Source organism: Talpa occidentalis, unplaced genomic scaffold (assembly GCF_014898055.3).
Source record: "Talpa occidentalis isolate TD23 unplaced genomic scaffold, MPIMG_talOcc4v2.1 talOcc4.2, whole genome shotgun sequence".
NCBI classification, from domain to species: domain Eukaryota; kingdom Metazoa; phylum Chordata; class Mammalia; order Eulipotyphla; family Talpidae; genus Talpa; species Talpa occidentalis.
The window spans coordinates 39,924,671-39,931,162 of NW_023602073.1; the positions used below are offsets into that span (position 1 = coordinate 39,924,671).

The 6,492-nt window shown below is 45.9% G+C and overlaps 1 long non-coding RNA gene across 1 annotated transcript; it reads right to left on the bottom strand.

Annotated features, from left to right (window-relative positions):
* Positions 1 to 1,676: 1,676 nt before the first annotated feature.
* LOC129146326 (uncharacterized) lies at positions 1,677 to 2,425 on the bottom strand. Its single transcript, XR_008552889.1, has 3 exons — positions 2,384 to 2,425; positions 2,034 to 2,169; positions 1,677 to 1,861 (listed from the first exon to the last, which is right to left on the bottom strand). It is a non-coding gene; the product is annotated as an uncharacterized LOC129146326 (long non-coding RNA).
* Positions 2,426 to 6,492: the final 4,067 nt, after the last annotated feature.

The window sequence follows — 6,492 nt, forward strand, 5'->3', positions numbered from 1 at the left end:
CTCCCTATTTTCTTATGCTGTGTGCCCTGTCTCTCCTGTACAACACACAACACACCACACACACACACACACACACACACACACACTCCCTCTTCTTGGGGACCAGACCCTCACTCAGCACTGGGGGTACTCTGACTCTCTGTCTCTGTCCCCTCAGAGCCCACCTTCTCTGCAGTGTCTCTACTCCAGTGGTCTCTTGAGCAGCCCCAGGAGTCCCTGCACCTCCTGCCTCTGCCCTTGTGGGAAACCAGCCCCTCACCCTGCATGACAGTGAGGAGGTGAAGGCAAAGTCCTGAGGTCAGTGATGGATGGAAAAGACAATTTTTTCTTTGCTCAAGATAGTTTCTCCCCTCAACCATGATTGTATTATTTCTACTGAGGTAAACATGGGTTTACACACTGTATGTGTGCAGAGGCACAGGTCACACCTCTTCAGGTGTTTGTTACCACTTCACACCCACCTAAGGGTCCACAGTCCTCACCACCATCACCCGGCCCTCTTCGCACTTTGTTTCCTACATCACACTCCCTCCCTCCCCTCCCACATAGCCTCATATTTCTTTTTTTTTTTTTTAAGAGAATTTTTTTTTAAAGATTTATCTTTATTTATTTATACAAGCACTGGGTACAGTCAGAAGTGCGGGAGGGTAAGAGAATTCACCAGAGCCAGAGCGGGGAGCAGAGCAGGCAGAAGGACCGAAATACACTGCTGAGGGGAGCAGCAGGCGGCAGAGAGGTCTGCCGCGCCATGTGGGACCCTCCTCCGGTGGCCGGGGAGCAGCCGGGGATCGAACCAGCGCTGCAGAGGCTGCGGGCAGCTTCGCAACCCAGTTAATTGGGTTCTCAACTGCTGCACCACTGGGGAGGCCCTCACATAGCCTTATATTTCTAGAGTATGTTTTGGTTTAGTCTTGTCTGTCCCTGCTTGGTTTCTTTATATTCCACTAATGAGTGACATCACTCAGTATTTGACTTTCTCATTCTTACTTATTTCACTTAGCATAATCCCCTCCACATCTGTCAATGTTGCTGCAAATTCAACTTTTTCACAGCTGAGTAGTATTCCATTGTGTCTGTCTACCACCTCTTCTTAACCCACTCATCTGTCATTGGGCACTGAGGTGTTTCCATAGTTGGTTATTGTGCTCAGGCTGCAACAAGCACAGGAGGCGCATATCCTTTGGAATTAGTGTTTTTACCTCCTTTGGATATATACCAAGGAATGGAATACTTGACCATATGGAAGGTGTATTTTCGGTATTTTGAGAAATCTTCTTTTTTTTTTTTTTTTTTTTGCCTAGGGGCAGGACTGTAACAGTGTGATATCCACAGTAAAGGAGGTTCTGTTACCAGGCAGGGTGAGAGAACCCAAGACTCCCAAACCTGCCCACGCTAAATGGGTTCTGCCATCTGCCTCATGAAAACAAAACATACTCTAGTGCATAAGACATTTAATGGGAAGGACTTTAATACAATCACTGTGTAAGAAAGAGAATGAAGGGACAGAATAGAGAATATGTTTCCCAATCAAGCACCCCAATTTACCCATCCCCTTGTGGGTCACCTCAGCCAAACAATTTGATCCAAACAGGGACACTGAGGCCCCCAAATCTGTCAAAAGTCTAAGGCACCTTCTGGTGGGGACCCATAGGAAAGGGGCAGAAAGAGCCAGACAAGTCTGGAAGGAAAAGAGCAAAATCAAAATCAAGATAAATGTTGCCACTGTAATCTCCCCATAGGTGTCTCACCCACATCTGTTCCCAGTGTCTCCTTCCATGTCCCCCAAGTCTCTGGCACAAGTCCAAGGCTGAGAAGCAATCACAGCTTCTTCACCTGTTCCCAGCTTTTCTGCTGTTAGAGCCTGGAAGGGAAGGTGATGGCCTGGAACTGGGATTTAATTAATTAATCTATTTATTTATTTATTTACTCTAGTGCATAAGATCTCCAATAGAAGAGGACTTCAACACACTTAGTGAGCAATAAAGAGAACAGAAAGACTATAGTTAGTTACTAAATGAAACACCCAGAGTTACCATTCCATTGCATGTAAATATCCAGCCAAATAGAGTTGGCCCAGAGCAGGACCGCTGAGGCCTGAGGGCTTACAACAAGAATAAGGCACTTTCTGGTGGAGACTCATAGGAGAAGGGCAGAAGCGGCCAGGCAAGTCTGGAAGGAAAAGAGCAAAATAAAAATGATACAGGGCAAAAGAGGCATGAAAGCTGACCAAGGTCACTGCTCAAATTGTTTACCAGTCTGAGTTCTTCCCCCGTGCACACAATTACAAAACCACTCAGCCTCAGAGGACAACAATAATGGGGTTTATTTAAAAACCAGGGAAAAACAAAGAGTTACTGAGACCACAAATGGCCATTTACCTCACCTGAAGCAGTGTCCAGTCTTTTAAAGTTCTAAACACAAATGTTCCCAAGTAGCGTCTTCCTGCCACTGGGGACCTGGAGCATGTGGCCGCCAGACCATAGGCCGGGATCCAACTCACGAAGAGAGCAGAAGACACAACAGGAGATGCTCAACGGAGCTGCTGAGATGCCCCAGCACAGCACCAGACAAACGACACTCAAAACAGCTGCTGCAGCGGCCGAAAGGCCTGGCAAATGGCTACACTGAAAGCTTAGAGAGGCGCCCGGCTCCAGGTCTCGCCTTCCCTGCCAGGCTGTGACAGCAGCAAAACCGGGAACAGTTTCAGTCACTCAGCTACTTGTAAAGCCTCCAAACATTTCCTCTCTTAGGTTGGTTGCAGAATACACAAATAAATGGACATATATACCTTTTCCTTTTAAGAAAGAACAAATTGCAAAATTTACAGTACCTGAATTCAACATTTACTAAAGCTGCATTAATCAGGACAGTGTGATCCTGGCCTAAGTCCTGACAGGCATCAACAGAACAGATTAGAGTGTCCAGAAATAGATACACTTGGGCAATCACTTAATTTTTAACAAACACAGCAAAGTAATGCATTGGGTCAAGGAAAACCTTTTCAATGAAAGGTATGGGAACAATCAGATATTCAACTGGAAAGTTTATTTAAAAGGAGCCTGAATATTCTTCAGCATTGCTCTCATCCAGCACCACACTCTGCTCTTACCCTTTTCTAGTGACACATTAGTAATGTATCACTACTGATTCGTGTCAGCAATCAAGACAGCATTTCCACTATTCCAGCACTATTCCTACTACAGGGATAGCACCTGCTCTTTATTAAAAAAAAAACTTTTTAAATTATTAAATAGCAGTAGTCATTAATAACAGTTCCAGTATTAAAGAAAAAGTGCATTGTCCATTATCATACAACTCAGGAATCACTGAAATTGAGATGATGTTTTTAAGCTTCTACAAATGATATCATAAAATTTGTATAATGCCTTTTTCACCTAATACTATTTTACACGTGCTTCTCTTTTTTATGATTCCCTGCAATTTTATTATTTTTGTTTGAATGTAATGTGACCATATTAGCTTTCACTTCAACTTATTCTCATGACATTTGATATTTCATTTCCCAAAGAAATAAATTTTAACGGCAAGCTATGGCGAAATTGCATATCTAGTAAACATCTATTTCTAGAGTATTGAACAAACTCATGACTCTTCTATGGAAATTTCACATTTCACAATCCTTTATCAAAAATGTAATTTGACTGTTGAGCAAGCAAGGAAGCAAGGGTAGAACAAATTTATTTTTAGTTTTTTTTGTTATATTAGACATATTTTTTGTACTTTGTATACTTAGTTATAACACTGACCACTGGGAAATTTAGGGTAGGTTTCAAAACTGAATATTTCAGGGGCCTCCCTGGTGGCACAAGGGGTTAAGACGCAACCTATGAGGCTATCCTCAGCCACTGAAGCACGAGTTTGATCCCAGGCCAGGGAGCAACCCACGTAGCACAGCATCCCTTTCCTGACTCGCCCACTGCTCCCCTCAGCAGTGTATTTCCGTTGATCTGCCTGTTCTGTTCCCCACTCTGTCTCTGGTGAATCCTCTCACCCCCCAACCCTGCACCCCTGGCCTGTACCCCAGTTCTTGTATGCATAAATACTGCTGACTGTTGAAGTTCAGGCAACATGAACTAACTGACCAACTATGGTCTCATCCAGGAATTTCAACATTATGTACAAGAATAAAGTTTGCCACTTCATGTGGCCTTCCACTATAGGCCACTTTGTGATGTGAAGACAAGAGAGAGGCAAACTTCAGGGAGAAAGAAGACAGGAGGAAATGCAAAAAGGGGAAGCAGATTTGGACCAAGAGCACTTCCTGGAATCTGTCAGCTTAGTTGCAGGTTTCACTTCCTTCCAGAACTCCAGTGCATTCCTGCCTTTGAAACCTGTGAAACCTGTGAAACCTGTGAAACCTCAATCATGGCAACACCCAGCTCCCAACTTACTTTATTTCAGATCAAGTTTCTGTTAAAGAGGCCCATACACTACAAAAAGAATATGACTTGTGGGAGATTTTCTCTCATCGGCAACCAACCCTCCTCATGTTTAGTATATTCTTTGACGTTGCCCTTGGAGAGATTTAGTCCTTCAACCTAAGGGGTCCCTGTGAGCTATAAACTTGGTGTTTCCAGCTCACTTACTGAGGTGCTGATAGAACTACCCAGGTCATCTGTGTTTTCTTGAAGTCTCAGTGTCAAATTTGTATGCATATTTTCCTGGCTTGAGAAAAATACCTTATCAGAATGCATAAGATTCAATAATCAGTGACTCCTTCAAGTAGTTTAATTCTAGTGCCTTTCTAATCTTGGAAATGAAATCAAATTTAATTTGCTCTATTATTGTTCCCAATGTAGTCAATAATGGCAATACTCTGAGAAGGAAGCATTTGTTGATTTTTGAATGTTAATCTGCTTTCAAAATTTTTGTTGGGTGAAACATAAATTTACCTGGCATATTTTCAGTGACTACCACAAGAAGAATGACATTCACTAACAAAATTAAAATATTTTTTTTTATATAGAGGCATGTTTTCATTTATTTATTTATTTGTTTGTTTTTTGTTTATACATGCACTGGGTACAGTCAGAAGCGCGGGAGGGTGAGAGAATTCACCAGAGCCAGAGCGGGGTGCAGAGCAGGCAGAAGGACCGAGGTACACTGCTGAGGGGAGCAGCGGGCGGCAGGAGAGGTCTGCGCGCCATGTGGGGCCCTCCTCCAGTGGCAGGGGAAACCCAACCTTAGTCAGGGAGGGAAGGTGACATCACCAGTGAGGATCACGTGCAGGTGACTCTCCAGGGCTCTGTGCTGAGAATGACCCTTCATGTTTCAGTTTTTTTCCCAACCGCATCACCCCAGGCAGCCAAACTCAACTTGTCAAGACCATCAAAACTAGGGAGAGTCTGAGAGACTGACTCAGCCAGAGGAGCCTCAGAGACGTGACTGGGACGTAATGTGGTATCAGGATGGGAGCCTGGAGAAGCCAAAAGAAACACTAATGACACCCAAGTCAGGTATGGGGATTATTCATAACATGTGACTATTGCTCCATTGGCTGTACAGACAAGACAGAGAGATCCACATTAACAGAGAAAAGGCGTGTGGGATACACAGGAATCTTGTACCAATTTTTATATAAATTAAATTATTTAAAATAAAAACATTAAAACAGGCCTCAGGAAAGGCACAGGGAGTGGAAGGGAAAAGCATCTGCTTTGCGGTCTCCAGGGTGTGGTCATCAAGGGGCTGCAGAGAGAGGCTGTGGGGAGAGAAGATGGCGCCTCAGACACAGGGCAGCTCCAGAGCCTCCTCTCCTCTCCCCCACTCCCCCCACCCCAGCCTGGTGCCAGGGCTGCTCACAGGGCACCTTCACCCCCTCCCCCAGTGATGCTCAGCCCCAGCTCACCCTCTCAGCCTGAGTCACACACACCCAGCCTCTCCCCTGGCTGCCAGACTAGGACAGCGCCGCAGCGCCCCCGTGTGGCCACAGGGCTGAGGACAGAGGGGGAGAACCCTGTGATCTCCTAGGTTCTCAGGGTCTCCCAGAAGGACAGGGCTGTGCACAGGAGGGGGAGCCCCATACAGCTTCAGGTTCTCAGTCTGACCTGTTTCCTAATACACGCTGACATGATGGCCCCTGTCCACTAATCACCACAGACTTTGGTTCAGGCAGGAGCAGATCCCCAGGCCATAACAGCTGGATAATGACCAGGGTGGGCCCCACAGCATGCCAGGTGCCCTCAGTCTCCTGGGATGACACCTTGACCCAGTGTCCCTGTCACTTGTTCCAGCTGCTGACTCCAGGGATGGAGGCTCCTTCTCCAGGGAATCAACACTAATCCCTCCATCCCCAGGATGGGCTGGAAGAGGGGCAGGAGGAGAGACCCTCAGGGTCATGGGCTAGAAAGAGGGGAGGCTCCTGGAGCAGAGGGAGGAAATAGGGGCTTTAGGGGAGGGAGGCCAATAGGAGTAGAGGGGGAGGAGCCAGATGGTGGGGGCAGAGAAGGGTCAGCTTAGTGGACACTGGGC